Here is a 12,424-nt window from a genome sequence, read left to right on the forward strand (position 1 = left end):
TACCTTCCTACCAATGTAGATTGATGAAACTCTGTTAGCAGTCCCATTTTCAAAGTAAATAGCCTACAAACTCTGATGAAGAGGCTATTTCTTCCACTAAATGTAAAACTACATACTATACAAAATGCAGTCTTTACCACTTTGAAATTATGGTAGGTAGCTTTAGATTTGCCAACAAAGCACTGGTAATAAAAGAGTGCGAAGGTGATATTCCTCCTCATGATAATTTCAAGTATCAAGGTTATATCTATTCCAAGGGACCATGCTATAATTATGGTACTATGCAAAAATAAGAATTTTCAAGTACAACAACAAATTACAAGCTAACAAATAAAATAAACAGTAACTTTCATGGAAACAATCAACACCAAAGTTGGTAAAAGGCAGGTCTCAGGAGAATGAAAACAAAATAAACTTACTTTCTTCCTTATAGAAAATGATATTGTTAGTATACAATAAAGTTTTGTACATACTTACCTGGCAGATATATACTTAGCTTACGTCTCTGACGTCACGACAGAATTCAAAACTCGCGGCACACGCGACAGGTAGGTCAGGTGATCTACCTTACCCGCTGCTGGGTGGCGGGTGTAAGAACCAAACCCACTTTCTTGTCAGATTTTCTCTTCCACCTGTCTCCTGAGGGGAGGCTGGGCGGGCCATCAATCGTATATATCTGCCAGGTAAGTATGTACAAAACTTTATTGTATAATAACAATATCATTTTTGTACATGCACTTTCCTGTCAGATATATACTACTTAGCTGATTGACACCCTTGGTGGAGGGAAAGAGACACTCAAGTACAAAGAAAGGGGAAACAACACATGTTATATGATATAAAACCTTGGTTCTACCCTGTTTTAGGCAGAAGACTTCATAGTTACTGTCTATTAGTCTGCGAGGGCGTGACCTACAGCTGAAAAGACTCTTTGGGTCTACCAATGGGAACTGTATCCGCTTACTTGGTAGAATCCAGTTAGGATCTTGTCAAAGGGGATCCGCCCACTTATATGACACAACCTGTCCACTACCATTGCAAGGAGCTCAAGCAAAACTCAGATCACCTAACCAAAGTACTAATTGTTAGTAATACGACTTGTAAGAGATGCCTACCTGCATCCTCTTCCATACAACCATAAAAACACAAAACCAAAAACCAAAGGGGAAAAAATTTAAAAAGGATATGCTTCAGCTCCCTGCCCCAGCACTGAATCCGCTGATACGTATGGGCCTAACCCAAAGCACTTCTCATACGTAATTTTCATGTCTCTCAGGTAGTGGTTGGCGAAGACCGAGTCGCATCTCCAAAAAGTCGCTTTCATGAGATTCTGCAGCGACATATTCTTCTTGAAAGCCAACGACATGGCGATGGCCCTCACTTCATGTGGCTTGACTTTCAGGAGCTTATAATGGTCTTGATCGCATGCCACATGAGCTTCCTTTATTAAGTTCCTAATAAAGAATGCCAGAGCATTTTTTGACAAAGGCCTACTGGGATCTCTTACAGAACACCAGAGGTTGTCCATATTGCCCTTAAGTTTTTTCTTTCTCTGGAGATAAAACTTAAGGCTTCTTATAGGGCAAAGAGTCCCCTCTGTTTCTACTCCAACGAGGGAGGATAAGCCTTTTACCTCAAAACTCCTGGGCCAAGGAGTGGAGGGGTTTTCGTACTTGGCTAAGAAGGAAGAAAGGAACAAATCACGTTGTCTCCTTTGAATCCTACACTTCCTTCTAAGGCTTGCAACTCACTTACTCTCCTAGCCGAAGCCAAAGCCATGAGAAACAGGGACTTCATCGTTAGGTCTCTAAATGAGGCTGATTGAGGTGGTTCAAATCTCGATGACCTCAGGAAAAACAAGACTACATCGAGATTCCAGCTTGGCGTCAAATTAGAGACTTTCTTAGTTGTCTCGAAAGATCTTATCAGGTCATGGAGATCTTTATCTTCCGAGATGTTCAATCACCTGTGCCTGAACACTGAGGCTAGCATGCTTCTATAACCCTTTATGGTTGAGACCGCCAGACCGCATTTTTCCCTCAGGAAAAGGAGGAAGTCTGCTATTTGGGTCACAGAGGTACTGGAGGAGGAAAGCTTCTGATTCCTGCACCAACGTCGAAAGACATCCCACTTCGACTGGTAGACCCTGATGGTAGAAGGTCAACTTGCAGTGGCAATAGCCCTTGCAGTCTTTGCCAAAAAAACCCTTCGCTCTGACAAGACTCTTGACAGTCTGAATCCAGTCAGATTGAGAGCGGGGAGGTTCTTGTGATACCTGTTGAAGTGGGGCTGTTTGAGCAAATCGATCCTTAGTGGCAGGGATCTTGGAATGTCTACTAACCATTCCAGTACCTCTGTGAACCAGTCTTGGGCGGGCCAGAACGGAGCTATCAATGTCATTCTGGCTCCTTCCGATGCTGCAAATTTTCTTAGTGTCTCTCCCAGAATCTTCAAAGGAGGGAATGCATAAAGGTCTAAATGCTTCCAGTCCAGCAGAAACGCATCTATCGCTACTGCTCTCGGGTCTGATATCGGGGAGCAGTAAAGGTCTATCCTCGCGTTCTTGGAGGTCGCAAATAGATCCAAGTGAGGTCTGCCCCACGTCTTCCACAGCTCCTGGCACACGTCCGAGTGAAGAGTCCACTCTGAGGGAAGGACTTGGTTTTTCCTGCTCAGAAGGTCGGCCCTGACGTTCCTTTCTCCCTGCACGAATCTGGTGAGGAGTCTTATCCTCCTTTCCTCTGACCACAGAAGAAGTTTCCTTGCTGTTTCGTACAGGGAGAAGGAGTGCGTCCCCCCTTGCTTCCTGATGTAAGCCAGGGCTGTGGTGTTGTCCGAGTTGATCTGAACCACTGCATCCCGGACGAGGGATAAGCGACCTTCTTCTGAAGAGGATCAAGAGGCAACGGATGATGAGTTGGCCAAGGATTCTTCGGTCTCTTCATACAAGAGGCTTACGGACCTCCTGTTACAAGAATTTGGAGACGCCCTTTCTACTGTTGCTCCTCCTTCACCTCCTTCTTTGTTTTCGACTTCAAAGACAACGAAAACTTCTTCATACGTGAAAATGAAGCCCACCATTTCGATTTATGGTGAATTTATGAAAAAACTTTTTCCTTACGTCCGCGCGGTAACTCTTCCGAAAAAATCATACATGCGATTGTCGTAATGTTTGCACCATTTTAAAATTAGCCGTTACATAAAAGTTTGTATATGGAAATGTGCTCAATTTCATGCACAATACAACTAAAAACAAACCCATGGTTGTAGCTTTTATCAGTTTTGAGATATTTTCATATAAACTAATAATTACCAAAATTTCAACCTTCGGTCAACTTTGACTCTACAAAATGGTAAAAAAACGCAATTGTAAGCTAAAACGCTTATATTCTAGTAATATTCAAGCATTTACCTTCATTTTGCAACAAATTGGAAGTCTCTAGCACAATATTTCGATTTATGGTGAATTTATGAAAAAAATAACATTTTCTTTACCGTCCGCGGGGTAAAACTACTTCCGAAAAAATCATACGTGCGATTGTGGTAATGTTTGCACCATTTTAAATTAGCCGTTACATAGTTTTATATATGAAAATGTGCGCAATTTTATGTAGAATACAACAAAAAATAATTGAGGTTGTAGCTTTTCTCATTTTTGAAATATTTGCATATATCACGATAAAAAAGAAAAAAAACCACGTTCGGTCAACTTTGACTCTACCGAAATGGTCGAAAAACGCAATTGAAGGCTAAAACTCTTACAGTCTAGTAATATTCAGTCATTTATCTTCATCTTGAAACAAATTCAAAGTCTCTAGCAAAATATTTAGTTTATGATGGTGAATTTAAAAAAAAATCTTTCCTTCCCTCCTCGCGCGGATTCTCCGCCACAAATCTCCGAAATGCGTACATCACATTCTCGGAATATTTGCTCCATTTCATATTAGGCATTTCATAGAGTTTTATATATGAAAATGTGCGCAATTTCATGTAGAATAAAACGAAAAATATTTGAAGGTTGTAGCTTTTCTTATTTCTGAAATAATTGCATATAAAAAAATATATATCTAAAAAATTCGACATTCGTCAACTTTAACTCATCAGATATGGTCGAAAACTGCAATTGTAAGCTAATACTCTTACCAGTAATAGTAATATTCAATCATTTGTCTTCATTTTGAAAGAAATTGGAAGTCTCTGGGGCAATATTTAGATTTATGGTGAATTTTTGAAAAAAATATTTGTTTACGTCCACGCGTTACGAATTCATGCATTATTTTGTGATAATATTTTCTTTGTGTTGCTTTTATCGTTTTACAATGTGTTATATACCAAAATGATTGCAATTTAGTGTACATTACAAAGAAAAAGAAGTAACTTGTTACCTATAACCGTTTTGCGCACAGCGCGATTTGAATACAATTATATATGAAATTTCGTTTTTGCGCTATCATATATCGCATTATTTATATATGATAATGATAATTTTTTTCATTTCTGATGGTTGCATACTAAACTTCAGCCAATGATAAAAAAAGGAGCCAAAACTGAACCCTTAATCTTGAAAACTAAGCGCACTGTGATTTTTGAAAAAAAAGATATTTTCCGCTTCCACGCTCACTCTGAAACACCTCCGGCACACGGGAGACAATTTTTTTTTACCGCTTCGGCGTAAGAGGGTTAAAGCTATTGGTCTATAACTTGTAGGGACAGATGACTTTTTCCCAGGTTTGACAAAGGATGAAACTGTCACTATTTCTCAAACACTAGGGTAATCACTCTCCTTAAAAATTCTATTTATAATACTTAAAATGGAATACTTATTTCCAATGAGGTATTCTTGATCATTTCATAGAAAATTTCATCAGGTCCAGTTACAGTATTTTTACTGTTACTAAGAGCAAATAAAAATTCCTCCATGGTAAAAGGCATATGGCATTCAGACTTAAAAGAAGTAAAATCAAGTGTTTCAGACTCTCTTAACTCTCTCTCCCTGTAAAATGGAGAATTTTCATCCTTGCTGGATATCTTTCCAAAATGTTCAGCAAATACATTGCTTACAGCTTCTGAGTCAACTATAAAGTCACCATTGACTTTTAAAATGGGGAGGGGAATACGATTATAATTTCCTGCTATTTTCTTAATAACTACCCATATTTTGGCTATGTGTTTTCCAGGTAATTGTTGACATAAAAAGAATCCATGATTCTCATCTTGCATGTTTTATTTGCCATCTGAATTTGGCTCAGGCCTTCTTCAAGGAGATCAAGTAGCAGTCACATATATGTCTTCTGTGCCTAGTAAAAGCTGCTCTCATACCTTTGTGTCTTATTTTGCATTGAACAGGCTTCCGATGTGATTTTCCACTAGTTTTTCGGATTGCCTTTCCTGCTGCAAACATGAAAATCATTGTTAAGAAATTCACAGTTTCGTGAAAACAAATTGTTTAAAAAATATCCACAATTATATATAAAAATATATTTCTATGTAAAAATATAAAACAAAGACTCGAACACCTGAACGGTGTTCCTCATCAGTGTAACATTACACTGATGAGGTGTTCGAGTCTTTGCTTTATATTTTTACATAGAAACATTTTTATATATACGTAATTGTGGATATTTTTTAAACATAAAAATCATTGTTAAATAGAACACTGCTTCTCTTATTGTTGGCATATCTTTTGCATCCAGTTCAATATAACTAAGTTCCTGGAAAAGGGGCCAATTTGCTTTATTCATACACCACCTAAGCATTCTGTATAATAGCTCATATTTCTCAGTTCTGATGACAATTGGGAAATGATCACTACTGTATAGATCATCCAACACCTCCCAGTTGAAATCTGTGAATGTATCAGAACTGGTGATGAATAAGTCAATAAATGAAAATGTACCAGTCTGAATCTGAAAATGGGTGAGTTTTCAGTTTTCATAAGTCATATCTGAACTTTCAATCAATGATAAGACAAGGTTGCCTCTTTGATTTGTTAAAATGTCACAACAAAATTCATGTCGACCACTGAGGTCTCCCAATACAAGAAAATGATATTGTTATGGTAAAATAATGTTTTGTTTATACTTACCAAGTAATTACATAGCTAAGTATTTCTAAATACCGGTAGCTAAAATTTTAGAATCGCGGCAGCGAATCTTTTGTTTCGGTGTAGGTCGGTACCCCATCCACTATAGGGTGGAAAGGTAAACAACTAGGCAAAGCAGCTCAATGTTATTTATGCCTTTTCATCTATGAGAGGGGAAGAGGGTGGGCTCCCATTCTGTAATTACTTGGCAAGTATAAACAAAACATTATTTTATTATAAAAACATCATTATTGTTTAAGTAACTTACCAAGTAATTACATAGCTGTTTCCCACATTGTTAGGAGGTGGGATTCATGGGTGAACAACTATTGCAATTATAATTCATAAAAGCATTGAAATATAAAATTCTTGTCAGCATTAACATAATGCTTGTTGTTTCCTTACCTGTTAAGGGAGCTATAGCAGACAAAACTGCCTCTGGCACAGCTACTCTCAACTTAATAAAGGTGTGGTGTTAGACCAGGGTCACCTACTACATAGTGGCCTTACAGCGAGGAATTCACCAAGCGCTGGAAAAGCATTGACATTGCCCCTGCCCTGGGTGCAGTACCATGAACAACAATAAAAAGCCAGAATACTGACAAACTACCTACATCAAATATAAAAAACCACCACCCCACCAATGATTCTGGAGGGTATCCAGTACCAAATACCTCCAGACTCCCAAGGACTCAACACCGGTTTTCAAGGGAAAGAATAAGGTAGGAAGGAATGCTTGCTATGCTGCTTCTCCCATTACCATGCCAGCCACTGCAAACGGACCCAAGGTACTAAATCATTAAAAATCGTTTCTACTTCTTTAAGATAGTGATTCTGATTCACAACGACTGACTAACATTTCCAATATGTGGACTGGAGAATGGAAGCTAATGAAAGATTATATCTGAAGGCAGAGATGTCGCCACTGCTCTAATCTCATGAGAATGGGCATCCCGAATGAGGTCTCTAAGAAAGAATGAAAGGGCGTTCTTAGAGAGAGGACGTGATGGGTCCTTAACGTGATGGGTCCTTAACAGAGCCCCAGAAGCTATTGGAAGGTGCTCTAATTTAGTTTTCAGTCCTGTGCATGTAAAACTTCCGAACTCTCACTGGACAGAGTCTTCTCTTCATCATCTACATCTACTACACTAGACAAGTTCTTGGTAGTAAATGAACGAGGCCAAGGTTTCATAGGATTTTCACTCTTAGTAAATGAGACTAAAGCATCTCCATTTGAGAAACCAAGGGCTTGAATTTTGTTCACTCTTCTGGCTGAGGCTAAAGCAATCACAAAGAGAGTCTTTCTAGTTAAATTCCTCAGTGAGGCAGAAGCTAGGGGTTCAAAAGGAGGACAAGACAGCTATTTCAGGACTATGTCTAAATTCCTTATCTGCCGAGTGTCCTTACCTTTGCAGGTATCAAAAGACTTAATCAAGTCCGATAAGTCTTCAGATGACCTTCTTCTTATCTTCACACTGCAGGAAGGAATGACTTAGTCTTGAAACTTGAAGGGCGGGTTGCTTCTCAAAACCACTTGCACAACGCTTCTTCACGGAAAGTGTTTACTTGTCGTCGGGACCTCTCTCTCTCCCTCTCTCTGATTACAAACTACGGACTTTACTTTCTTGTTTCCGTTCCCACTCTCTCTCGTGCGTTCTCTTATCTGTTCCTTCTCTCTCTTTTCTCTGATGATCTGATCCTCCTTACTTCCTCAGAGTGCTGTATATATACGTCGATCTCGAGGAGGGGCTGAAAGGGTGGAGCTAACCAATGAACGTTTCCATCCCAAGAACTTCTCAGAAGACTCTGGAAAAAATGTTACGTCATATCCAAAGCGTTGTGTTGCTACCAACGACCGCATGCTGGAGTTCCACAAAACAAGAGACTATTCTCGAACAATCTGACAACAGATGCTCCAAACACATGCGGGAATGCCTCCTTGCTGCAGAACTACTTGAAGAAGATACATTTTCCTTTTCCTCAATAAGTTTCTTTGTTATAAAGTGACTACCATGACAACCTCCCACCTGAATCATTAGTGATGATTCAGGTGGTTCATAGTGGATTCCTTCCACTGCTGTTGAGCAGATGGGTCCCATATCCTAAAATGTGCTTTACCCTCAGGAAATGTAGTAAAGAAGCACCAGATGATTACTAGAACTGTTCCTCTGTCACCTCAACAGACTACCCCTGTTGATGTTTCAGCTAGTTATTTGACTAGGCCACTTGTTTCAGATGAAGCAACATGGTTATCTTCTCCATCTATTTGCGAGTGTGGAACCTGCTAGTCATACTTCCCCATATCCTAGTATAAGATGGTCCTCTCAAGAAGACATGTAGTTAAGATGGATTTGTAATCTCAGCTAATGTCTCAAAAGGGGATGCTTTTTGTTTTTGTTTTTACTAAGGGTGGAGGGCTTACAGTATTGTAAGACGGATTTCTTTTAGTACTAAGGATGGAGGAGTGCAGTATCGTAATATTTCTATCTTCTTCTATCTTTGTTCACATGTGGAACAAACCTTCGGTCTTAACAATAGGATAATTTCCATCAAAGGTTGCAAAGCAAGGAACCTGTCAGATCTGGCAACTCCTGCATGTGTGAGGTGATAGCAGGTCAGAGACTGTGCACCGTACTCCATGACACACGTTCAGTCTTTTCCTTAACTGTCTTGGAGAGTAGACGCTATCGCTTTTGCTCTCCTTCCAAGCCAATGGATTTGTCCCCGTGTTTCTTTCCTTTTCAGTGTTTGTGTGTGATGGTTTCCGTTATTATGGATTCCTCCAAGTCTTCACAGCCTCGTCAACGCATGTGCCCGGGCATTCAGGGATTTCCGTGCTCAAGGTTTCTGGTGTCTTGTGATCACAGATCCTCATACGACGTGCAGTAGGTGCAGAGTTAATTATTGTACAATTACTAATCCCTGCCTGGAATGTCGTTCCTGGTCTAAGTTGCAGTGGAGAGTGTTTTACAAGAAGAGGGAACATTGCAGAGTTCCGACTTTTCCTTCTTGGGAGGGTTTTTCTTCTCCTTGACTGGAGGATTCAACTTCTCCCCCCTCCCGCAATCACTCTCCCTGTGGCTCGTTCAAGTGTACTACAATAAAAACTAAGACTTAGTGCCTTGACTGAGAGAGATTTGCAAGAAAAGAACAGAGAGATGATCAGCAAGGCGCAACCAGAAATGACACTTGCTAAGAAACCACTGCACCAATTAGAAATGGCACTTGCTAAGAAACCAGTAACTATGATGTTATTAAGTACTGTCCAGACTATTAGAAACGAATACTTGCAATACTATTTTATATTATTCTACTAAGACAATATCACTTACTGTGACTATATAAGACTGACAAAGGACATTGTTTATATACCAACTACTACTAAACCTCTCATGCTGGCTTATGCAGTCATCCTAGGTATCTAGATACATACTGTAAGTATTCTATACTATATTATACCCTTAAACTCCCCATAAAACTTCTACTATCCAAGGTTCCACTCCACTTACTTCCCAGTTTCTCCGAAACTGGAGGAGCATCACTCCTACCAGTACATGAAGGAGTAACCTTTCACTTTTTAGAGAAGGATTTGGCAAAAGATTTCTTGATGGAACGTGGGGTGAAGCGAACTCTACCCTTAAATCTAGGGAAGGATCAAGCCACAGGCGCAAGCTGGGAGTAGGATCACTTGGGCTTTATGCAGACTGAGAAAGCAAGTCCTGAGACAATTTTTTCTGTAACTCAGAAGAAACTTGGATCACATTGTCCTCGGAAATAGATGTCTCCTATCTAGAGGAGAGTAAAGCAACGTAGATCTGTTTGAGAAACACCTTTAGTGGTGAATGAGTACCAAAGTCCCTTTTAGAGAATGCCATGAGTAAAAAGAGGCCAACTCCAAGTAACTACCTCTAATGCCTTTATCACAGCAGGAAATAACATCTGAAATGTCCAAAAACGTCTCCTCATCTAAACAAGCACATTCATTGATCTTACAACCCAGGGCTCCTACTACCCAATCAAGGAAGCTTACTACAGTAATACATCCAAACTTACACGGTTAGGTTCCAGACCCCTTCTGGAGGGGTATCATCTTTTTTAAAAGTGCGAATGGGATCACATCTTCTGAAAGTATATTAACTGTATGTGCTGTAATTACATAACAGTACATACAGATTGTACCAGCACTTTTCTCTGAGGTTAAGAAAGTCATTTTCTCAGAACGACAATTCTGTTATGTCTCTGATATCTTTTATGTTTTACTAGTTGACATCATGGAGGTCTTATATAGTAACAAATACTGTGAATTATGTACTGCCTTTGTATATGTCATACACTGCTTATTATTGCTTGTTCTTTCAGCTGTCACCTTTTTGGGGGAGTTTTATATTTATATTCCTTTTTATTTTATTTGTATTGTAGGCCACCTAATGTAGATTCTCTGGATTATTGTAGTCTCTGGATGCTTACAAAGACACCATACTGTTTTTCTTACTTCCTTCACACTAATAACAATATACAGTATTAATTTACAAGTTTTAGTTTGTCTTGAGAGTACAGGCAGTCCCTGGTTATCTGCAGACTCGGTTATCGGTGATCTGGTTTTAAGGGGCTTGTCTAGCGCCATAACATCGGCAGTTTATGGTGCCATAACCGGTCATCAGTGCCATTAAGGCTCCATAAATCACTGAATTTCGGTTAATGGTGGTTTTCGCTTATCGGTACACCACCGGGGGACGGACCCCCCGCCCCCCAATAACCGGGGACTACCTGTAGAGGCGAAGTCTTGATGTTTGAAGCCTTTCTTCCCCATGGCTTTGGTGAGGCTCACAACCTTACCCTCTGGATGCTCTGTTCCTTCTCTGCTTCCTCTGCTTCTCAGTAGGCATCCTCCAAAGAGATATCCCTCCTAAAAGTGGGAAGGTCTTTTTCTGTCGCTGCCTTCTGGTTTCCTTCATTGGTTGATCACGTCATTTGTACCACCTGTTTGGGCAGAAATTAATTTTAACACCTCCTTTAATGGGTGTGACTAATGACATCACCGGCAATGTTCTGGTTCCGGTGGGAGCTGCAAGGTTATTACAATAAACCAGCGAATGCATTTACTTAATGGCCACCAGTTCAATAAGCGCTACTTGTTTGGGTTACTATGAGAAACACTTATGGTGTAATTCTCTCTCTCTTCATCTGTCTATACATCTGTCTATCTGTGGATTTCTCTTTCTCTTTTTCTCTCTTTTTATATCTAACATATTTTCGTACATATATATTTTAAAAAATATAAATAGCATACACAAAATCTCCATACTGATTTTACACTTAAAAGCATTAAAACTTATACTAATTATAGTACGTATACGGTTATACAGTTTATGAAGGGATGTCATCTTTGAAAAGTGCGGCAACTTTGTGAATGGGTATCGCATCTTGTAAAAGTATGTATATGCACTAACTGTAGGTGCTGTAATCATCTTTGTATCATTTATGTATGTACAAAAATAAAAATAATGAAGTTTTCATAGTAAAACTAACATTGTAATACTTACCTGAACACCTGAATTAGCCCTGGTCAATGACCACCCTGAACTATATCCTCACATATATACCCACCAAGTGGGTAATTTTAACTGTCAGCGTTACCAATGCTGCAGGTAAAATCTAGTCAAATGAGTTACCTATGTTACCGTTGGCAACGCTGCTGCAAATACCGGCCACCAGAGGCTTGTCCCCTCAATTGAATCATTCACTATCAAAATGAAGTGGGGAGGAGGGTGGGAATCATTCAGGTGTTCAGGTAAGTATTACAATATTAGTTTTACTATGAAAACTTCATATTGCAATACACTCCCTGAACACCTGAATTAGCCCGATTAACAACATTGAATGGAGGTGGGATCAATCTAATTCAGCCCGACCTATCCACGGAGCATATGCAGGTAACTCATAATCAACCTACCATGTATAAATGTATGTATCCTCACCTAATTATCTAACTCAGTAGGTGAGTTTGTTCGCAAAGAAAGTACCTTAACGTCAGTGTTGGGTCTAAGGTACTGCCTGAGTCTGAAGAACCTCCCATGTGGTATTCTATACCTCTCATGTATGGAGGGGAAAACGATGAACTTCCCATGTGGCTATTCAGCCTTTCATGTATGGAGGGGAAACAGTGAGCCTCCCATGTGGCTGTCTAGCCTCTCATGTATGGAGGAACCTCCCATGTGGCTATCTAGCCTTTCATGTATGGAGGCGAAGTTGAGTCTGCAGGACATCGCTGCTGCTCCTGGCGCAGATGACTTGTGCTGATGAAGTTGTAGTTATTCCAACATGACCATCGGGATCTGCCTA

At 39.7% G+C, this 12,424-nt stretch overlaps 1 protein-coding gene across 2 annotated transcripts in view; it reads right to left on the reverse strand.

Moving 5' to 3' along the window:
- The window catches only part of LOC135219690 (protein-L-isoaspartate O-methyltransferase domain-containing protein 1-like), a 221,826-nt gene that overhangs the window by 74,342 nt on the left and 135,060 nt on the right, over nucleotides 1-12,424 (reverse strand). The gene's annotated exons all lie outside the window — the stretch shown is intronic.

This window comes from Macrobrachium nipponense, chromosome 1, assembly GCF_015104395.2.
Source record: "Macrobrachium nipponense isolate FS-2020 chromosome 1, ASM1510439v2, whole genome shotgun sequence".
NCBI lineage: Eukaryota > Metazoa > Arthropoda > Malacostraca > Decapoda > Palaemonidae > Macrobrachium > Macrobrachium nipponense.